General features: G+C 42.2%; 1 pseudogene across 1 annotated transcript in view; it reads right to left on the bottom strand.

The window, feature by feature from the left end:
• The window catches only part of LOC147000933 (uncharacterized), a 29,081-nt pseudogene extending 7,664 nt beyond the window's left edge, over window positions 1-21,417 (bottom strand). Inside the window, exon 1 of the transcript XR_015045418.1 lies at window positions 20,590-21,417. The product of XR_015045418.1 is annotated as an uncharacterized LOC147000933 (transcript). The remainder of the gene's footprint in view (window positions 1-20,589) is intronic.
• Between the last annotated feature and the right edge of the window lie 3,033 nt (window positions 21,418-24,450).

Here is a 24,450-nt window from a genome sequence, read left to right as displayed (position 1 = left end):
CTCGAGTTTCTTCAGAAAATTGGACATAGTACTACCTGAGAACCCAGCTATACATCCCCTATACAGACACCAAACCCAGACACTACTGTGCATGTCAAGAAATGCTTGCTGACAGTAGCCTATTATACCTGTCTCCTTAGAGGCAATGCCACAGCCTGACAAATACAGAGGCAGATGATCACAGCCAACGACTGGACTGAGCACAAGGACCACAATGGAGGAGTTAGAGAAAGGACTGAAACAGTTGAAGGGGTTTGCAACCCCATAGGAAGAACAACAATATCAACCAACCAGATACCTCAGAACTCCTAGGAACTAAACCACCAAACAAAGAATACAAATGTTGGCACCCACGGCTCCAGCCCTATGTGGAGCAGAGGATGGAATTGTATGGCATTAATAGGAGGAGAAGCCGTTGGTCCTGTGAAGGCTCCATGCCCCAGTGTAGTGGAATGCCAGAGCGGTGAAATGGGAGTGGGAGGGTGGAAGGGGCAGTATCCTCATAGAAGCAGGAAGAGGGAGTATGGGAAAAGGGGGTTCCAGAGGGGAAATGGGCAACAGATATAACATTTGAAATGTTTTATGTATTTGAAATACACAAAATATCCTATTAAAAAAAAAAAACAAAAACCTCCTTCCATTATTTGGGAATCTTATGATAGAAAACCAACTTCAAGTATAAAAGCAAAAACCATGAGTAAATATTGTTTCCTGGCTTTCTCTCTTGCTCATCCAGGGAAGGCCTACTCACTTAGCGATTCTTCCACACTCAGTGGATGAACCTTCACTAGTCAAGGGTCAATGCCACAATCTCTCACCAAGTTAGCAAACAACCATTCTGACTGTGTACTGCCTCAACTGTACTTCTCTTAAATGATTGTAGGCTCTGAAATGCTGACAAATTAAGTAACTTAGGAGACAGAGACAATAATATATGAAAATAATTTAAAAACCCCTATACCAAATCAGTCGCTGAAGGATTAAAATTCCAAACATTGATGACTGCAAGGACTGGAAAACACAGATTTTCCAAGAGAGGAGGAGAAGCAACCTTTTTAGGTCAAGAAGAGAAAGCTAACACTGTTTCTCCACAGAAAGTTCCCAAACCAGCAAAAACTCAAGGAACTGATAGTAAATTATCAGAAGAAGAAGAAAAGAAGTGAAGGTTTATTATTTCCTAGAGAAACAACAGTATAGTTAGATTATAATTAACGAATCATACAACATAGACGGCAGCACTGTAAAAAGGAAACATAAACAGGCCTCTGAATCTAACATGGTCATTTAAATAAGAACTGCAAGATTATAATCAGAATGAAAATTACAAACTCAGTGGGCAGCACTCTTCCTGTTCATTCCTATCGTCTGCTTTGACAATAATATGAGATGGATTGGGAATGAAGGCTAATCCAAACAACTGAAGAGATTAAGCATTCTGATAATATAAAATTATAAAAGTGTGTACTACATTTATGAAATGGAAACTCTAAAAAAATATAAAATACCAGGTTAAAAAACACTGTATGATTTCTATTATACACATAAGCTTGCTTGATTTGGTTACCTTGCATTATAAGATATTAGCACCTTTGAAGACATGTCTGTCCCTATGTTCATGTGTATGATTTTTTTGTGAGAGAGGATGTTTTCCATGTATGTGCGAGTGGCACACCAGAGAGGAGGGTGTTAGACCCCCTGGATCTGGAGTTGCAGGTAGTAAACATGGGTGGTGGTATCTAAACTCAGATCACCCCAAGAAAAATGCTTCCTAAGTGACCTGCCCAGGTCACAGAGTTTTTTCACGCAATAAAAGACTTACATAGATTAATAACAACAAAAATTTAAATTAACAAAGAAGTGAATGAATTAGTTCAGAGAACCTGAAGCTCAGTGTTTAGATGTGAGTTATAGGGCCAGGGTAGAGGCACGTGGACCATTCCTAGTAACTGTTATCTGAAACGCAATAATCATGGCTATCCCTACTGCTGAGTCTTCTACTGCCCTTATACTTACCTGCTGTGTGTAGAGAAAAAGACAAAACAAATATCTTTATTAGTAAAGGTTTTCCACTTGAACAGAACAGATAGTGTGGATCTCTCTATGTATGTAGAAAGTGGATATATAAGAATGGCTCACAGAATGTGGTCCAACTAGGAAACCAATAACTGCATACCAATGGAAAGTTGAAGGATATAGTAGTGCCTGTATGTCTCAACTGGCCTTCCTCATATACCATAATTCCAAAGATGGAACCTCTAATGGTAGAAAAATCAACTGATCTCTCTTGCCACAGTATGGCAAGCATAAAAAGAGAAGGAGAGAGCATCTTCAATATCCTTTATAAATGTAGGATGCCGCCAGAAGCTGTAGCCTAGATTAAAGACTGTTTTTGTCAATTCAAAAGCTCCAGAAGGAAGAAGGGTTCTCCCTAGCTGGGCATGGTGGTGCACGCCTTTAATCCGAGCACTTGGGAAGCAGAGGCAGGCGGATTACTGAGTTGGAGGCCAGCCTGGTCTAAAGAGTGAGTTCCAGGACAGCCAGGGCTACACAGAGAAACCCTGTCAAGAAAAAACAAACAAACAAACAAACAAACACCACTTTCACAATGCCCAACTGTTCCAGTTTTAGCTAAGTCAACTTGTTTTAATACAGTAATTTGAATTACTTGAAGTAGTGTTAATTACAGTTGACAATAAGTTCAGTTCTTTATCCAGATTCATGACTGCCTTTTCTGCAGCCAGAGTAATGGCCAGTCAAGGTGATTATCGACCAGGTCAAATTGATTACCTCACTTCTCATTGCTAAGGTCAAGTACTGCCAAACCAGTGAAACTTTCCCCTTCAAAGCCTAGGCTAGAAGAGATGCAGCACTGTCTTCCCATCATGTGGTCTTAGGGACAGGACCAGATGTTCAAAGCAGTTATCAATTACATAGCTTGAGCCAGCCTAGGCATCAAGAGACCTTGTCCTAAACTGCCCTTGTAATAAAATAAAAGAAATTTTTATACGTGGGAAACACCACAGAATTGCAAATAGTAACAGATCAGAGCAGTAATGAATTTACAGAAATTACATTGAAAAGGGAACCAGTAGTTGTTTGTTTGTTTTGTTTTGTTTTTGTTTTTGTTTTTGTTTTTTGGTTTTTGGTTTTTGAAGATAGGGTTTCTCTGTATAACCCTGGGTGTCCTGGAACTCACGCTATAGACCAGGCTGTCCTCAAACTCAGAAATCTGCCTGCCTCTGCCTCCCAAGTGCTGGGATTAAAGGCGTGCACCATGGGCGGGAGACATCTTGGATCTGGGACTCCACTGAGACTGGTCTGCAGAGGTGAGAGTGTGGACTACTGAAGCTAACAGCTTCTGGGACAGGCAGGAGCCACAGAGCTTCTGAGGCAGCCCCCTTTTCAGGCTCCAGACATCTGGGCACCTGTCCTGCCAGAGGATAGGTGTCCGCCCGGCTGGGAGGGATTTGCCTGAGCATCAGCGGGAGCCATCTTGGTTCCCGGATCCCTATGAGACTAGTCTGTGCAGGTGAGAGTGAGGACTACAGAAGCTAACAGCTCTGTGACAGGCTGAAGCAACACAGCTTCTGGGACAGGTCCTGTATTGGGCCATCATCTTCGTCCAGGAGGGAAGTCCGAAAGGCAGATATCTGTGCACCTTCCCTGTAAGAGGAGAGCTTGCTTGCAGAGAGTGCTCTGACCACTGAAACTCAGAGGAGAGAGCTAGTCTCGCATGTCTGCTGATAGAGGCTAACAGAATCCGGACAGGAACAATCTCTAACCAGAGACAACTAAAACAACTAACTCCAGAGATTGCCAGATGGAGAAAGGCAAACGTAAGAATCTTACTAACAGAAACCAATACCACTCACCATCATCAGAATGCAGCACTCCCACCAAGCCCAGTCCTGGGCACCCCAACACACCCGAAAAGATAGACCCGGATTTAAAAGCATATCTCATGATGATGGTAGAGGACATCAAGAAGGACTTTAATAACTCACTTAAAGAAATAGAGGAGAACACAGCTAAACAGGTAGAAGACCTTAAAGAGGAAACACAAACATTCCTTAAAGGATTGCAGGAAATCACGACGAAACAGGTGATGGAATTGAATAAAACCATCCAAGACCTAAAAAGGGAAGTAGACACAATAAAGAAAACCCAAAGTGAGGCAACTCTGGAGATAGAAACCCTAGGAAAGAAATCTGGAACCATAGAAGCGAGCATCAACAACAGAATACAAGAGATGGAAGAGAGAATCTCAGGTGCAGAAGATTCCATAGAGAACAACAATCAAAGAAAATAAAAAACACAAAAAGATCCTAACTCAAAACATCCAGGAAATCCAGGACACAACAAGAAGACCAAACCTACAGATGATAGGAGTTGATGAGAATGAAGATTTTCAACTTAAAGGGCCAGCAAATATCTTCAACAAAATTATAGAAGAAAATTTCCCAAACCTAAAGAAAGACATGCCCATGAACATACAAGAAGCCTACAGAACTCCAAATAGACTGGACCAGAAAAGAAATTCCTCCAGAAACATAATAATCAGAACAACAAATGCACGAAATAAAGATAGAATTTTAAAAGCAGTAAGGGAAAAAGGTCAAGTAACATATAAAGGCAGGCCTATCAGAATTACACCAGACTTTTTACCAGAGACTATGAAAGACAGAAGATCCTTGACAGATGTTATAGAGACACTAAGAGAGCACAAATGCCAGCCCAGGCTACTATACCCAGCCAAACTCTCAATTACCATAGATGGAGAAACCAAAGTATTCCACAACAGAACCAAATTCACACATAATCTTTCCACGAATCCAGCCCTTCAAAGGATAATAACAGAAAAAAAAAAAAAAAAAACAATACAAGGACGAAAACCACGCCCTAGAAAAATCAAGAAAGTAATCCTTCAACAAACCTAAAAGAAGACAGCCACAAGAACAGAATGCCAACTCTAACAACAAAAATAATAGGAAGCAACAATTACTTTTCCTTAATGTCTCTTAATATTAATGGAGTCAATTCCCCAATAAAAAGACATAGACTAACAGACTGGCTACACAAACAGGACCCAACATTTTGCTGCTTACAGGAAACCCATCTCAGGGAAAAAGACAGACACTACCTCAGAGTGAAAGGCTGGAAAACAATTTTCCAAGCAAATGGTCTTAAGAAACAAGCTGGAGTACCCATTCTAATATCGAATAAAATCAACTTCCTTCCAACCCAAAGTTATCAAAAAAGACAAGGAGGAACACTTCATACTCATCAAAGGTAAAATCCTCCAAGAGGAACTCTCAATTCTGAATATCTATGCTCCAAATGCAAGGGCAGCTACATTCATTAAAGAAACTTTAGTAAAGCTCAAAGCACACAATGCACCTCACACAATAATAGTGGGAGACTTCAACACACCACTTTCATCAATGGGCAGATCGTGGAAACAAAAACTAAACATGGACACAGTGAAACTAACAGAAGTTATGAAACAAATGGACTTAACAGATATCTACAGAACATTTTTATCCTAAAACAAAAAGATATACCTTGTTCTCATGGTATGATCACCAAAATTGACCATATAATTGGTCACAAAAAAGGCCGCCACAGATACAAAAATATTGAAATTGTCCCATGCATCCTATCAGACCACCATGGACTAAGGCTGATCTTCAATAACGACATAAACAATGGATAGCCAACATTCACATGGAAACTGAAAAACACTCTTCTCAATGATACCTTGGTCAAGAAAGGAATAAAGAAAGAAATTAAAGACTTTTTAGAGTTTAATGAAAATGAAGCCACAACATACCCAAACTTATGGGACACAATGAAAGCATTCCTAAGAGGGAAACTCATAGCTCTGAGTGCCTCCAAAAAGAAACTAGAGAGAGCACACACTAGAAGCTTGACAACACACCTAAAAGCTCTAGAACAAAAAAAGCAAATTCACCCAAGAGGAGTAGAATGCAGGAAATAACCAAACTCAGGAGCGAAATCAACCAAGTGGAAACAAGAAGAACTATTCAAAGAATCAACCAAACGAGGAGCTGGTTCTTTGAGGAAATCAACAAGATAGATAAACCCTTAGCCATACTCACTAGCGGGCACAGGAACAGTATCCTAATTAACAAAATCAGAAATGAAAAGGGAGACATAACAACAGATCCTGAAGAAATCCAAAACACCATCAGATCCTTCTACAAAAGGCTATACTCAACAAAACTGGAAAACCTGGACAAAATGGAGAAATACCAGGTATTATTATTACTAGACAGATACCAGGTACCAAAGTTAAATCAGGATCAAGTTAACGATCTAAACAGTCCCATATCCCCTAAAGAAATAGAAGCAGTCATTAATAGTCTCCCAGCCAAAAAAAGCCCAGGACCAGATGGGGTTAGTGCAGAGTTCTATCAGACCTTCAAACAAGATCTAATTCCAGTTCTGCACAAACTATTCCACAAAATAGAAGTAGAAGGTACTTTACCCAACTCATTCTATGAAGCCACAATTACTCTGATACCTAAACCACAGAAAGATCCAAGAAAGATAGAAAACTTCAGACCAATTTCCCTTATGAATATCGATGCAAAAAATACTCAATAAAATTCTCGCTAACCGAATTCAAGAACACATTAAAACAATCATTCATCCTGACAAAGTAGGTTTTATTCCAGGGATGCAGGGATGGTTTAATATACGGAAATCCATCAATGTAATCCACTATATAAACAAACTCAAAGACAAAAACCACATGATCATCTCATTAGATGATGAGAAAGCATTTGACAAAATCCAACACCCATTCATGATAAAAGTCTTGGAAAGATCAGGAATTCAAGGCCCATACCTAAACATGATAAAAGCAATCTACAGCAAACCAGTAGCCAACATCAAAGTAAATGGTGAGAACCTGGAAGCAATCCCACTAAAATCAGGGACTAGATAGAGCTGCCCACTTTCTCCCTCCCTATTCAACATTGTACTTGAAGTCCTAGTCAGAGCAATTCGAACCCAAAAGGAGATCAAGGGGATGCAAATTGGAAAGGAAGAATTCAAATTATCACTTTTTGCAGATGATATGACAGTATATATAAGTGACCCTAGAAGTTCCACCAGAGAACTCGTAAACCTGATAAACAGCTTCGGTGAAGTAGCTGGATATAAAATTAACTCAAAAAAGTCAATGGCCTTTCTCTACACAAAGAATGAACAGGCTGAGAAAGAAATGAAGGAAGCAACACCCTTCCAATAGTCACAAATAATATAAAATACCTTGGCATAACTCTAACTAAGGAAGTGAAAGATCTGTATGATAAGAGCTTCAAGTCTCTGAAGAAAGAAATAAAGGAAGATCTCAGAAGATGGAAAGTTCTCCCATGCTCATGGTTTGGCAGGATCAACATTGTAAAAATGGCTAGCTTGCCAAAAGCAATCTACAGATTTAATGCAATCCCCATCAAAATTCCAACTCAATTCTTCAACAAATTAGAAAGAGCAATCTGCAAATTCATCTGGAACAACAAAAAAACCTAGGATAGCAAAAACTCTTCTCAAGGATAAAAGAACCTCTGGTCGGATCACCATGCCTTACCTAAAGCTATATTACAGAGTAATTGTGATTAAAAACTGCATGGTACTGGTATAGCGATAGACAAGTAGACCAATGGAATAGAATTGAAGACCCAGAAATGAACCCACACACCTATGGTCACTTGATCTTTGACAAGGGAGCTAAAACCATTCACTGGAAAAAACACAGCATTTTCAACAAATGGTGCTGGCACAACTGGTGGTTATCATGTAGAAAGAAGAATGCGAATTGATCCATTCCTATCTCCTTGTACTAAGGTCAAATCTAAGTGTACCAAGGAGCTCCACATAAAACCAGAGACACTGAAACTTATAGAGGAGAAAGTGGGGAAAATCCTCGAAGACATGGGCACAGGGGAAAAATTCCGGATTAGCACATCAATGGCTTGTGCTGTAAGATCGAGAATTGACAAATGGGACCTCATGAAACTGCAAAGCTTCTGTAAGGCAAAAGACACTGACAATAAGACAAAATGTCCACCAACAGATTGGGAAAGGATCTTTACCTATCCCAAATCAGATAGGGGACTAATATCCAATATATATAAAGAACTCAAGAAGGTAAACGCCAGAAAATCAAATAACCCCAGTAAAAATTAGGGCTCAGAGCTAAACAAAGAATTCTCACTTGAGGAATACCGAATGGCTGAGAAGCACCTGAAAAAATGTTCAGCAACCTTAATCATCAGGGAAATGCAAATCAAAACATCCTGAGATTCCATCTCACACCAGTCAGAATGGCTAAGATAAAAAATTCAGGTGACAGCAGATGCTGGCAAGGATGTGGAGAAAGAGGAACACTCCTCCATTGTTGGTGGGACTGCAAGCTTGTACAACCACTCAAGAAATCAGTCTGGCGGTTCCTCAGAAAATTGGACATAGTATTACTAGAGGATCCCGCATACCTCTCCTGGGCATATATCCAGAAGATGTTCCAACTGGTAAAAAAGATACATGCTCCACTATGTTCATAGCAGTCTTATTTATAATAGCCAGAAGCTGGAAAAAACCCAGATGCCCCTCAACAGAGGAATGGAAACAGAAAATGTGGTACATTTACACAATGGAGTACTAGTCAGCTATTAAAAAGAATAAATTTATGAAATTCCTAGGCAAATGGATGGACCTGGAGGGCATCATCCTGAGTGAGGTAACCCAATCACAGAAGAACTCAAATAATATGTACTCACTGATAAGTGGATATTAGCCCAGAAACTTAGAACACCCAAGAAATAAGATACAATTTGAGAAACACATGAAACTCAAGAAGAACGAAGACCGAAGTCTGGACACTGTGCCCCTTCTTAGAATTGGGAACAAAACACCCATGGAAGGAGTTACAGAGACAAAGTTTGGAGCTGTGACGAAAGGATGGACCATCTAAAGACTGCCAAATCCAGGGATCCATCCCATGATCAGCTTCCAAACGCTGACACCATTACATACACTAGAAAGATTTTTCTGAAAGGACCCTCATATATCTGTCTTTTGTGAGACTATGCCGGGGCCTAGCAAACACAGAAGTGGATGCTCACAGTCAGCTATTGGACGGATCACAGGGCCCCCAATGGAGGAGCTAGAGAAAGTCCCCAAGGAGCTAAAGGGAACTGCAACCCTCTAAGTGGAACAACAACATGAACTAACCAGTACCCTGAAGCTTTTGTCCCTAGCTGCATATGTATCAAAAGATGGCCTAGTCGGCCATCACTGGAAAGAGAGGCCCATTGGTCATGTAAACTTTATATGCCCCAGTACAGGGGAACGCCAGGGCCAAAAAGTGGGAGTGGGAGGGAGGGTATGGGGAACTTTTGGGATAGCATTGGAAATGTAAATGAGGAAAATACCTAATTAAAAATATTTAAAAAAAAAAAAAAAAAAAGGCGTGCACCACCAAGCCCAGGATTTTTTTTTTTTTTTTTTTTTTTTTTTTTTTTTTTTTGAGACAGGGTGTCTTAGTCAGGGTTTCTATTCCTGCACAAACATCATGACCAAGAAGCAAGTTGGGGAGGAAAGGGTTTATTCGGCTTACACTTCCATACTGCTGTTCATCACCAAAGGAAGTCAGGACTGGAACTCAAGCAGGTCAGAAAGCAGGAGCTGATGCAGAGGCCATGGAGGGATGTTCTTTACTGGCTTGCCTCCCCTGGCTTACTCAGCCTACTCTCTTATAGAACCCAAGACTACCAGCCCAGGGATGGTCCCACCCACAGGGGCCCTTCTCCCTTGATCACTAATTGAGAAAATGCCTTACAGTTGGATCTCATGGAGGCATTTCCTCAACTGAAGCTCCTTTCTCTGTGATAACTCAGCTGTGTCAAGTTGACACAAAAATAGCCAGTACAATTGACCCCTTGTCAACTTGACACACAAACACATCACTAGTAAGCCTCAACCCTTACATTCTTATTCATCCCCAAGATCTAAATAACTTTAAAAGTCCCACAGTCTTTACATATTCTTAAAATTTGAATCTCTTTAAAATATCCATCTCTTTTAAAATCCAAAGTCTTTTTACAATTAAAAGTCTCTTAACTGTGGGCTCCACTGAAACAGTTTTTTCCTTCAAGAGGGAAAATATCAGGGCACAGTCACAATCAAAGCAAAAATCAATCTCCAACCGTCCAACGTCTGGGATCCAACTCACGATCTTCTGGGCTCCTCCAAGGGCTTGGGTCACTTGTCCAGCCATGCCCTTTGTAGCACACACGTCGTCCTCTGGGCTCCAGATGCCTGTACTCCACTGCTGCTGCTGCTCTTGGTGGTCATCTCGTGGTACTGGCATCTCCAAAACACTGCGTGATCCCTTCAGTCCTGGGCCTTCAATTACAACTGGGGCTGCACCTTCACCAATGGCCTTCCATGGCCTCTCACAGTGCCGAGCCTCAGCTGCTCTGCATGACCCCTTCATGCCTTCAAAACCAGTACAACCTGGGTGACCCTTACACATTACCAAGTCCCGCTGCAGAAGGAGTACAACCTTGCCTATCTCTAGAACACAGCCTCTTTGTGCTTTCAGAAAACACTTCCCAGAAGATGTCACCTCAACGATGCTGGTCTCTTCTTAATCACCGCTAATTTCTTAGCTCCAGCTAACCAGCATCAATAGTCCCAGTAATGCAAAGTTTTTGCTTTTGTAGTTCTGGTATCTTGTTAATCACAGCTGATTCTTCAGCCCCAGCTAACCAGAACTACAAAATCTTCACAATAAAAACAGCAATGGCCCTGAAGAGAGTCTTTAATTTTCCCTCTGAAATTTCACAAACCAGGCCTCCATCTTCTGCACTGTTCTCAGCATTATCTTCCAAGCTCCTACACAACAGAGCTCTTAACAACGAATGGATCTTCAAGCCCAAAGTTCCAAAGTCTTTCCACAGTCCTCCCCAAAACATGGTCAGGTTGCCACAGGAATACCCTACTCTGCTGGTACTAATTTGTCTTAGTCAGAGTTTCTATTCCTGCACAAACATCATGACCAAGAAGCAAGTTGGGGAGGAAAGGGTTTATTCGGCTTACACTTCCATACTGCTGTTCATCACCAAAGGAAGTCAGGACTGGAACTCAAGCAGGTCAGAAAGCAGGAGCTGATGCAGAGGCCATGGAGGGATGTTCTTTACTGGCTTGCCTCCCCTGGCTTACTCAGCCTACTCTCTTATAGAACCCAAGACTACCAGCCCAGGGATGGTCCCACCCACAGGGGCCCTTCTCCCTTGATCACTAATTGAGAAAATGCCTTACAGTTGGATCTCATGGAGGCATTTCCTCAACTGAAGCTCCTTTCTCTGTGATAACTCAGCTGTGTCAAGTTGACACAAAAATAGCCAGTACACAGGGTATCTCTCTATAATCTCAGCTGTACTGGAACTCGCTCTGTAGACCAGGGTGGCCTCGAACTCAGAAATCCACCTGCCTCTCAATAATTGATTTTTTTTTCCAAACTTAAATAAAATTGAAAAACTGCATAGACATACTGACATTCAAAACTAGCAGCCCATACCCTCATATCAGGAATAGCATTAATGAACACTATTGAACTGGCCTCTATGTGGACTCATAGCTGCTGACACCTGTATCTTGACACAGGCAACTACACCCACTGGCCTGGGTTTCAGTTCCTGAGCTGACGTAATAATGTCAGGGAAGGTTGCACATGTATCTATAGAACAGTACCCTACGTGCAAATTGAATACTCACTGGCTTAACTGACATTCACAAATCAAACACCCATCAATATAGGCTGTCTTCATCACAGAACGTGATTAATACATGATCCACAATTAAAAATCACCTCCCTAGCCGGGCGTGGTGGCGCACGCCTTTAATCCCAGCACTCCGGAGGCAGAGGCAGGCGGATTTCTGAGTTCGAGGCCAGCCTGGTCTACAAAGTGAGCTCCAGGACAGCCAGAGCTATAAAGAGAAACCCTTTCTCAAAAAACCAAAAAAAAAAAAAAAAATCACCTCCCTGACATAATCAGGTCTTGTTCATAATGGCGACTCCAGCAGTTGATTGCCTACACTGTTTCCCCAGTAGGGATCGCAATAAACTCCCTTATCTTCTGGGGTGAATGCAGAAGCCATGCCCGTCATGCAAATCCTGTTCCTCTCACTGTAATACAAAAGTTGATTACATACATGACTCAGCAAGTAATTTAAAAACACAGTGGTGGTAGTGATTTAGACTTAAGTATTTAGTTGGTTTAGTCAATAGGAGAACAATGTCAAAGTCCTGGGAAAAAACAGAGGGAAATGAATGCTACCTGACTCAACATAGGAAAGCTTATCTCAGAATCATTATTTAAAGCCTGCAGGTACACCTGGTGTGGATTAACATCTTTCCCAGGGAGAGATCACTTATTCACCTCTGGCTGATGCCCAAATAAGACCCAGCCTAGGAAACAGTATGAATTCCACATATGATGTCATCAATAAGTCCTTGTAGGATCAGCCCCCAGGTTACACTCTGAATAATTTACTGGGGGACAGGACATTGCAAGTCACTGAGGCTGATGGAGATTTACAGAGCAAAACTATCTTCTAGTCCATAATGTAAGATCTAGAAAAAAGGTTTTGTTGTTATTTTTGTTTTGTTATTTTTTGTTTGTTTGTTTGTTTTGGTTTTTGAGACAGGGTTTCTCTGTGTAGCCCTGGAACTCACTCTGTAGACCAGGCTGGCCTCGAACTCAGAAATCCGCCTGCCTCTGCCTCCCGAGTGCTGGGATTAAAGGCATGCACCACCACGCCCGGCCTTGTTGTTATTTGTTTTTTTGTTTAGTTTTGTTTTGTATTTTCAAGACAGGGTTTCTCTGTATAGCCCTGGCTGTCCTGGATCTCAATTTGTAGACCAGGCTAGCCTTGATCTCAGAAATCTCCCTGCCTCTGCCTATCAAGTACTGAAATTAAAGGCGTGTGCCACCACTACCCAGCTTAGAAAAGACTTTTAAAAGATAGATCCATGCCACAACTCACACATACATAAAGGACAGAGAACACAAATAGAGAAAATATCAAGGACACATCACCTAATAGCACTGTGGTTATGGTTCTAACGTAATCATGTCTGCTGACCTTCTCTAACCTCAGAATAAGACTGTTTGAAGGTTCTGACTCACCCACCCACCCATCCGTCCATCCATCCATCTCTTGCGGGCGTCCAAGAACGAAGCTGCAACAGGATCCTTCGACACACGTTTATTGGGAGAGCTAGATTGTAGAGGCGAATAGACCCCGAGCCCAGAACTGGTGCTGCTTATATAGGCCTAGGAGAGGAGTGTCTCACACCCGGATTGGTTATGCACTATACCTCATTTGCATGTTCCTCATCTGATTGGCTACTTTCTCTCAGTATCTCACAGAACCTCATTAGCATACCTCATTTGCATGTCTCACATCTGATTGGTTATTCTCTTAGTACTTTGCAGAGCCTCATTATCATGCCCGGGCCAGGCAGTGTTTTGGTGAAAAACTTTACTGCATAAGTAAGCATTGGTCGTTTGCTCAAACTTATGCGTGGTGGCCAGCAGAAGCCTGCACCACTCTACAACGGCACATGTGGCTTCCCACATCCATACATCGATCTATTCATCCATCCTTCATCCAAATATATGGGTGTAGCTATTTTCCACTTTGCCCAGTGTATATGTGTCTGTGTGAGTGACTCCTTTCCTCTCCTCTCCTCTTCTCTCTCTCTTGAAGAGAGTTAACAAACTCCCTGACCAGAAAGTAGCTTCTAGCAATAAAAACTTGTATTTAATACTCCCCAGGCTAACCAGCAGCTTTTAATCCCCAGATATTAGTGTTTATTTATGTAGAAATAATAAAGAATTAAGTTTATAGCAATGCTAAGACATAGCAGAGAAAAAGAGTTAATAAAGAATAGTTTTGAGCCGGGCGTGGTGGTGCACGCCTTTAATCCCAGCACTCGGGAGGCAGAGGCAGGCGGATTTCTGAGTTCGAGGCCAGCCTGGTCTACAAAATGAGTGCCAGGACAGCCAGGGCTACACAGAGAAACCCTGTCTCGAAAAAACCAAAAAATAAAAAAATATAAATAAAAAAAAAAAAAGAATAGTTTTGAGCTGGGCATGGTGGCGCATGCCTTTAATCCCAGCACTTGGGAGGAAGAGGCAGGTGGATTTCTGAGTTCGAGGCCAGCCTGGTCTAAAAAGTGAGTTCCAGGAGAGCCAGGGCTACACAGAGAAACCCTGTCTCAAAAAAACCAAAAAAAAAAAAAAAAAGAATAGTTTCTCCAGCACTTAATGTACCACAGACTAATGAGAAAGAATTTAGATTTTACCACAAGATTGTAAGAAAGAGTTAAGATTCCCCAGCACGGCATGAAGCACAGGACAGTCATAAAGTTGAGAAGGAGTTAAGTTTTCAGGGCTTAATAAAGCACACAATAGTAATACAGAGTTATAAAGTGAAGATACAGCAATTAATAAAGCATAGAGTTTTATAAAGTAAAAAGAAAGCACAGCGAGATAAAGAGGAAAGAAGCTAGCCATTTTCAGCCACAATATGAGCAAGAGAGTGTCAAGTCTCTAGAAGCCATTAGCTGATGGCATCCAGTAAAATTGGAGAAAGATACAAGGCCAGAGATCATCAGTCTTTTGGCCCCTCATGCAATGCTGGGTCCCACCCACCTGAGCTGTAAACCCCCAAAAGCTGGTACGCCCCCAGCAGCAGGGGCTGTCCCTAAACCTGTAGCCTGATGTGGGATCTGATGCACCTAATCTGGGGAAGACTTGATGAGCAAAGGGGGGAAGATACCTGGGGCCAGAAGAAGCAATGGAAAAGGTCTCTATGACAAGGAGGGGAGATCTAGGATGGGACAGCATTTGAAATGCAAAAAACAGCACCTCAGTTTAGTAAAGCTTTCACCAAGAACCTAAGGCAACTGAGAGGTGAAATGTGAACTTCATCAGTGTCACCAAAGACTTTATGTGTAGAAAATTAAAACACCACAGACTTCTCAATGTCCACAATAATGACTCAAATTGGACCCTAATCTGTTATATTTCTCACCCTCCAGCTACTACTGATCTTTCTTCCAAGCCTGATCCCCAACACCTCATGTCTCAGTTTTGAAATTATTTGTAAAATTTATCACACAAACATGTCTGTGGAATGCAATGGTCAGAAACCCTAGAAAACAGAAATTTATTCTGTAGAATTGCCTTTCCACTACATCGACAAAACAATGTCTAAGTGTGAACACTGTATAGTAATTTTATAATCACCCTAGTTTCCCACTGCCAGGACTGCAGAACCTCTCTCTCCCCAGGAAATCCAATCTCAGGAAGGCTGAGAGGCCAAGGGTTTCTGCTCAGTTCACCACATGTACGAATAGAACCATTGTCTGACTCACAGTCCATCCCAGTCCCTGCAGAACAGATTCTGATAGCTCAGCCTACCTGCTCTTCCTGGTCATGGAATTTCCTGTCCCAAACAGTTGCTGCCACACTCAGCACACTATTGCTTGTGGTCTACCTCACAGACCACTCGTGCTGCATCACAGGAGAATCCCAGCAGGATTCCACAACGTCCCTTTTAATGTTGCTTCTAATGACTAGGTCTCCCCAGAATTCATCACAACCTAGAGTCACTCAGCTGTACCTCAGGACAAAAGCAACATGGCTACTGCATGAACAGAGAACAAATGACTCAGACAGCACAGACCTACCTAGCCCTGTACTTCCACAATAGGGGCAGACAGGGCCCTAGTCTGGGAAATTTGGAGTTATTAAAAAATTCTTCCACTCTCCCAGAAAACATCTTCTTATTCAATCAAGGGACAGAGTACCTTGTGTGTGCATTCTATTACCCTCCATTAGTCCATTTCAGTCATTAACTCAAATCATAGCTGGAAAGTCCTGCAGGCAGACATAGGTCACATTTAAACAGTAACGATTGTTCAAGCAAAAAGAGGTCTTAGATGATAAACAATGAGTCGCCTATGGAAGGATTTGGAGGCAGAAGATGGATGGTGGAAATGCCATAAGTATAATCACAAAATATTGTTTAAAAGTTTAAATGGGCCTTATGGGCATGTACTCTAAGAAGCTGGCCAGTTTGCGTCTCAGTCATGATGTTTGTGGAGGAATACAAACTGTGACTAAGACAGTGAAGCTAACGGTTGTTTGCTTGCACTATTTCTCTCCGTGAATTACACAAGAATCTTGTCCCACTCTGGTCTGAAGGCAGAAGCCATGCTCCACATGCAAATCCTTTCCCCCTTACTGCAGTGGAAAGTTGATGACATGACTCAAACTGATAAGTTTAAAACTCAGTGGTGGTGCAGGCAGTTCATTTAAGAATTTAGCTAGCTTAATCAAGAAAACAATGTCATTCACCCAGGAGCAGCAACTGGGATCAAGAACACTGGAGTATGTGTGGGAAAACTTTTCTAAAAACATATTTCTAGGCTGGAAATACAGCTGCTCTAGCATTAATATGTGTTTTGATAAGGAAATAACTCTACACAATTAATAATTATCTAAAAAATCTTTTTTTAATTAGTTATCTTCTTTATTTACCTTTCCTAGTTTCCCCTCTAAAAATCCCCTATCACCTCTCCCCCTGCTCATCAACCTACCCACTACCACTTCCTAGCCCTGGCATTCCCCTATATTGGGGCACAGAACCTGCACAGAACTAAGGGCCTCTCCTCCCAGTAATGACCTACAAGGCCATCCTATTCTACATACGTAAGGGGAGCCAGGAGTCCCACCAGGTGTTTTCTTTGACTGGTGATTTAGTCCCAGGGAGCTCTGGGGGTACTGGTTAGTTCATACTATTGTTCTGCAGCCTGGGACTCTCAGCCCCATAAAGAATAGGGGAGGTCCAGGAGGGAAGTTAAGTCAAATGGGTGGGTTTTCTAATCTCAACATTGTCAGTCCCTCAAAATCAAAGTTGCCCCTTAAGAAAAAACAGAAAAAGGAGTGGACAGAAGTGACAAAGATCAAAAATGAACAAGACACCATATGACGAAGTTCTATATCCACTCAGTCTTTTCCAGAAATTAACACCAGGCACGTTCTGTTCACTGGGGTCTTTGGAACATCTCTCAAGGCCCCATGGCTATGAGGAACCAGCACATCTGCTGCAGCGAGATTCCACATCCTCTTTTGTCATTTCTTCCATGAAATATAAAGTTTTAGGCTTCTTCAGAACAGAAGTAGAGAATTATTTAGAATAGAATTATTGTGGTACCACACAGGCACATAGACACAGACATTACTGGCATTGAGACCTACTGTGTTGGGTCCTGGTGGCCTTGGAGTTCCTGTGCCAGAAAGCACAGGACCTTAACCCCAAAAACCACCAAGGAGGCATTTCTGATGTAAGAGAATAAGGGCCGCTTAATCACAACTCAGGCTTGGGTTCTCCTCCAACCCAACTCTGACACAGTAGGACAGGAAGGAAAGGTGGATGAGCCCCAAATCTCAGCAGGACAAGATTTTATAGGAAAATAAACAGAGTGAGGGGGTGAAGGAGGATGTCCAGTCTGACAAATATCTATTAGAATAACTATTGTAAGCCAACAGGTGGGTGCTAAGGCAAGACCATATACAATCACCATAAGTCTGAAAGTACATCTGAAACAATCAGACTATCTTTGATTAACTGTTGCTTGGAAGTAGCGAGGGAGGAACTCTGGCCAAGGATAAACAGTGGGGTCCTTGCTGGTACACGGGTGGGACATGGGTACTCCTGTAGGTCAAGTTGTCAGCCTTTTTTTTTCTTTTCTTTAAGATGGAGGACGGTCCCAAGATGTAGTAGATATAATCTCTCAAAACAACATCTCAAAGTAATTTGTGGAAATATGAATAACAAAACAAGGCAAAACTGCTCCGAACGAGCAGACTTCCTTGAAAAGTATGATCAAGCACAGCCTGATATTTGTATAAACAGTGAGGCACTTAGATGATAGGAGTCCCATTCTATACATTGCTTCAGAAAGCTACCTATCACCAGGTGAGAGCTTATTCCAAGATGAACAGGAGTAACAGAAGGAAGACAGGAACAGCCAAACAATCTCTGTGAATGGATTGTCACACACAGAGCAAACGTTAGTATCTACTACCAATGTTACAACAACCTCATGGGTGACCTCCCCAAAAGCACTTGAGTGAATGTGGTAAATAATTTTACTTATTCTAGTTCAGCAACTTTGAAAGTAGTGTAGTCACAGCCCAGAAAGGGACAGGACAAAAGGAAGTAGATAACTTCCCTGCTTTGACAGTACATAATATTACGAATGAACAGTGAGGCAATCAATTTTAGACCATTGACAAGAGTCTGACTGGCCCATTTTTTGGGTCCACACACTAGGCAATCAAGAATCTGAATAAAAATTTGAACTGTGAAACCAAGATACTACATGATTCCACCAAATCTAGGTAATACAATGTGGCCCATCTACTCAGAGGAGAAGGGGAGGGGGAGCTAGGGGAAGAATTGAGGGATGGGGGTGACTGGGAGGAAGGCAGTGAGAAGGATATAAATTGAATAAAGAGAAATCGATTTATTAAAAAGGAGGGGAGTGCTTTCATAGTCAAGCTCAAGGCCTAGGTACATAGCATGTACTTACAAAAGTGGAATCTTTTTCAGATAGTGAAAGACCCCCGGAGGGCAGACCCTCACTCAAGCCTCGGGACAGCCGCGTACCCAAGAAGACACTGAGACCGAACTTAAGATGTAGAGAGTAAGATTTAATAAAGCAACAACAAGAAAGCACATAAAAAGCACATAAACCAGAGCTCTGGGGCAGAAACTCATACACCAAGCATGGTGTAGAGGAGATTCGACCCCGACCCAAATTTTTCACAGGCTTATATAGAAAAAAAGCCAAGGGGAGGAGTGGGGCAGGAAAAGTACAAGTTTGCGTCACCAAGGGGTCGTGTCCTATATTTGGCAATGTACCCGATCTATTGGAACATTCTGGGGTAGTACCAGGAGGCCCTTATCTCAAAAATGTTCTTGGAACAGTCCTCAGTTAGGAGGGGTAGGACTAGGTTTGTTCCAGGAGACCCTTATCTAAAAAATGTTCTTGGAACAGTTTTCAGTTGGGAGGGGGTCGGACTCTGGGGTGAAGAGTTCAGGAGTGTACTCTGGGGTGAAGAGTTCAGGAAGAGTTCAGCAATTTTCCTCTTTTAATAGTAACTTAGTTCACTATCACAGTTAACAGAACATACCAGGAAAACTGGAATCCATTTCTGATGTTGAAATCACAAAACTACAAATAAAGAACAAGTCAAAAAAAAAAAAAAAAAAAAAGGTGACTTTTAAGTTGGAATAGAACTGTAACATTAAGATTAATTTGTTAAAGAAAGAAAAACTGGAGTCTGCAAGCCTATCACAAATACATTCCTGATTATTTCCTGTGTTTGAGACTGGGTCTAATTCAGTTGCCCAGCTGACTTTGATTCCCTAATCACACTACAATGTATCATACATATTAAAAGTATTATAGATAGCAGGATGTATGAGCCTTTGAGAAAAGATTCCTAGCATCAGAATCTTCTATAGAAGAGAGAGCTGAGAAGCCATTTGGCATTGGTCTGGTTATTAGGAGAGTGATCTTGAAAAAGTGCAGGCCATTCCCTGGCAGAGAGAACAGCATAAGAAGATACAGTTAGATCTCACCCCTATGTGCAATGTTAGCAGCCGAGAGACGTAACCTAACACACAGCTTCTCAACACTCTGAGCTGAAGTAACTGTGCAAGTGGATTGGACATATCTGCAAAGGAGTCCCCTCTAGTTGGAAATTCAACATACATTGGATTAAACTAACCTCCCAAAAGTATAAGAATTTGTATTATGAATTTATGTGAGTTTATCCATATTTGCTTGTGTAAAAGTCTTTCCTTCTGTGAGGGTGGCTCTCTTCTCCTGGTTTAAGTAAGTTTATTGCTCCAAACTTCCCCCAAGATTAGCAAGCAAGAGGCATCTGGACAAGAGGGAAAGGCTCTAGCAATGACTCCTTTACTTAGTCACCCACTCCCTTTCCTTAGAGAACTTTCATAGGAAACTTTTTAGAAAAACTTGGAAATAAAGATTAAAGACATGTTTAAAAGTGTCCCACTTTTCTTGCTGTGACTTCAACTAGCAGGCTGGAAGTTAGAGCAGCCCAGTTTCTGTAGAGATAGAACAATGGCTACTCACTTAATCCCCTGCTGTTTTTAGAGGAGGCTCTAAATACCAGAGATTGCAGCCTCCAGCCTTGCCTCAGAGGAACTCAGGCAGGTCAGCCTGGGCTGCAACGCGACTGAGACTTAAGATAGGCAAACGTCTTAATACTAAACAGTAACCCTAAACATCTCTGAAAACCAAGTCTTGTCACCTCAGAAACTCTTCCCCCTCCGCTGCCTCAAGAGAATCCAAGAACGGCCAGGGCTGGTCCCCTGTATCCCATCACCCCGACTCCAGCTGCTTAGCTCCCTGCTCCTTCCGGTTAAGAGCAGTGGTCACACACTCACCATGTCGCCACGTCGTAGATCGCTGGCAATTCCCTAAGGCCCCTGGCAGCAGAGATCAAAACACATCAGACCAAACTTTCAGCCTGCTCACAACGGAGAGGAACGGAGAGCAGGGGAAACAAGGTACACGGAAGAACACGCCTCTACTTCTATTGGCGGGCCAATCCAGAGGACCTGATTGGTTAGTGAGACTTGATTGACATGACCACCTCCCTTAGGGTTAGAGTGCGTTAAAGGCGCACAGCATAGGGCTTCCCAGCTTGGGTTTCTCATCCAGGAGCTGACCCTTTTCAGATCTGCAAGACTTTCTTTCACTCCTGTCCTCCAATAGTCTATCTGATATTCTGTCGTCCAGAACTCAGCAGGAATTTCTTCTTCCTGCTCCTCCAAGGCCGCCGCCTGTTCTCCTCCTCCTCGCTCTGTCCCATCCTCCACCAAGGAATCAAGAGCCACACCTTGCACAGTACAGTATTCAACTTGGAGCAGAATGAACTATAGGTTCCAAGGATAATTACAATTAAAGAGAGATTTTTGGGTCATAAAATATGATGTTTGCTTCTCTCATTTTACACTGACATCAGGAAAACCGCAGCCAATATGCAATTGCTACAGATGAGACTCCAGACAACACTGGGAGAAAAGCAGGGGATGGATGCCAATCACTATGAACCCCTTCCACTTCAGGAAATACTCCACCTTCCCGTTCACTTCACGATGGTCCAGTACTTTTTCTACCACAAATTCTTCAGGCTCTAGAGTTCACTGATCCTATGCTCAGGGCCTCGGATCCTGCAGAGTCTCCTGCGTGTGTGCTTCAGTTCAGCCACATCCAAGGGGAGGGGGCACCGGCAGCTCCTCCGGGGGAGGGGGGGCACCGCCCACGCCCTGGCCGCGAGGGGCCCGCCAGGAACTTGGTCCCAGAAGGACTCTTAGTCCAAGTACCACCCCCCCCCAATGCCACAAGCCTTGGGATCCTGTGCCCAGTGAGACATCGTGCTTAAAGAACCCCCCGCTGTTTATCTCCCTGACACTCAAGATCCATTTTAATTCTTTTTAAGGTTTAGGACCCAGGTTATCCTTTGAACCACAGCAATAGGGAAAGGAGTCTGCAAGTCTAGCCACAGAGATACATGGAGATTTATAACTCAAGTCCACATTTTAACCATAAAGTAGGATTTCAAAGATTGAGTTAAAAGATGTATCAGTGCCACAATTCTCACACACAAGGAACACAAAACACAAATAGAGAATATTGGAAAAGTCACCTTACAGTACTGAGGTTGCTGCTCTTACATGAACAATTCTGCAGAGCTACTCTAACCTCAAAGAAAAGCATCTTTCCCTCCTGAGCGAGCTGGTTCAGAGGAAGGCAATGGACGCATCAGTTCAGGACAAGAAAGAGTTACATTCCAACTAGCCCGACGGCTGTCTATCTCATGGCAAAGTCTTCAGTGTGGAGAATTCCAGGTTTTTGAGCTATACTTTTTAAATTTTATTTTATATGTATTTTAATTTTATTTTGCATGCATGTGTTTGAGAACAGAAGGCAACAGCAAATACTTCCCAATAATAGTTAACAACCAGGTAGTTTGGGGAATGGAACCTCTGTCTACTGTAACAATATCCAGTTTATGTTAACTGCTAGGCTGTCTGTCTGACAAGGTGCTTATTTAAATTGTACTTTTGTACATGTTAAGTAAAAATATTGCATTATTTTCTTCTTCATTTTGTATTCTTTATCCATTCCCAAAAGTGTTCCAATATCTTCTTTGTTAAGGATGAAAAATAATTCACAAATACATGAAGAAAACCTGCTGTGTGCATTTCCCTTGACTGTGTATTTGTTTTTTCAGGGATGAATAGTTTGCATTGAATATGCCATGAGGAAGCTCATCCCAGCCTGAGGATAATTTTTTGACTCTTGGGAGAATCTGCCATTGAAGTGACCTAGGATATCCTGTGCAAAAAAACATGAAGAAGAGAAATCTTAGAGTGGTAAACATCTCAGATAACACTTACTGGTGTCATGACCCCCAACTTCTGGAGCTGCAAGGAAGACTATTGCTACTGTCCTGAGAGAATCACAGTCTGCCTTGGCTCTCTGGACCTTGCAACACACCCTGTTGACCACTTTTAACTTGGATGTCTATGAAATCCTGGTGTCCTCACTCTGTAAGCACCATGAATATAGGCATGTGCAACCATGGCTGGTTTAGGTGGCTTCTACTTCAATTACTAATGCATTAGAATTACAGCATGTGAAGGATGAACAGTTCCAATTAAGTATATTCAGAAGTCACTTAACTCTGTGACCCTCAGTTTTACCATCTGTAGAATAAAAATAGAAGTCTACCTTTGAGCCAGGTGGTGATGGTGTGACCCGTCCAGCAGATCCAGTTATTCGAGGGTCTCGAGGGGACCTTCTCCTAAGAACCAAATGGGGGGTAGAGAGAGACAAGGGTCTTGTGCGAATAACGACACGGAAACGTTCTGAATTGCATCAAGACCCCAATGTATTAGCCAGGCCCATGGTTTAAATGCACAAGCAAAAGGGGAAGTACAGATACTTATCAGCGGGAGGGGTGGGGCAATACAAGCAAAAGGAGAAGTACTTATCATTGGGAGGGGTGGGGCAATAGAATTGCACATTCTTTAGGCAGTTACAGGGGGAAGCAGGAACTTGGTGGTATCAGGGTGTGGTCAGGACATCACCGATGACTTAGGGCTGGAACATTCTGTGGTTGTTCTCGGAATCGGTGTGTTGGTGGCCCGCTTTTGACCCCTTTTCTTCTCGGGGGGAGAGGCCCAATTCAGAGATCAGGACAATTGTGTTGTCTTAATAGCTCTGAACAATGGTGCATGCCTTTAATCCCAGCACTTGGGAGGCAGAGGCAGGCGGATTTCTGAGTTCGAGGCCAGCCTGGTCTACAAAGTGAGTGCCAGGACAGCCAAGGCTACACAGAGAAACCCTGTCTCGAAAAACGAAAAAAAAAAAAAAAAAAGAAAACTTCATTCCCAGGGACAGAGTCAGGTTTGGACATTTTCCTGTATCTTCTGCCATAAGAAGATACAAAAACTTAATAATCTTGGAAATCAGCATAGATATGCACATAGTCACCCAAAGATGCAGGCAAACCACATAAATAAAATTAAAAGAAAATGATGAGCAAGAAAATTTTACTCATGATGTTCTTCTTCTATAAACATTGACTACTATAACCCAGGGTTTGTGGCATCTAACGCTTATCCACATCATGAGTTGGCTTATATAACAAAAAGCAAGCATAGAGGATGGATGGCAGAGAAATCAATACGTCTCAGTTAGTAGTGTCATTTTGGGAGATGTAGGAAATGTCTGCCTGCTGGAGAAAATATGTCACAGTGGTTGAATTTCAGAGTTTACTTCATCAAGTCATGTCTAGCTCTCTCTGTCTCTCTCTTTGTCTCTCTCTCTGTCTCTCTCTCTGTCTGTCTCTCTCTGTCTCTGTCTCTCTCTGTCTCTCTCTCTCTGTCTCTCTGTCTCTCTGTCTCTGTCTCTGTCTCTCTCTCTCTCTCTCTCTCTTTCTCTCTCTCCTGTATGTGCTTCTTCCTGCATTAGGAGATAACTTTGCACAGCATAGGTTTTACCACATTGCTTATACTCAGAAGGATTCTGGCCCCTACAAATGTGTTCATGATGATTTAGACTATGATCACATTCACAGTCTTTCTCTTCAGTATGTTCACTTATACATTCAGAAATGATGGTGTTGAAAAAGGTTGCTCACATCCATTTCCTTTGTAGCTTTTCCCTCTAGTATGTATTCTTTTATTCTTTTGAAGAGACCATGTTTTGAAAAGACTTTCACACACTGACTACAC

The sequence above is a fragment of the Mus caroli genome, unplaced genomic scaffold (assembly GCF_978045245.1).
Source record: "Mus caroli unplaced genomic scaffold, Mus_caroli_1 scaffold_15, whole genome shotgun sequence".
Taxonomy (NCBI): domain Eukaryota; kingdom Metazoa; phylum Chordata; class Mammalia; order Rodentia; family Muridae; genus Mus; species Mus caroli.
The sequence above is the reverse complement of the archived record's forward strand: the minus strand, read 5'-3'. Positions and strand labels throughout refer to the sequence as shown.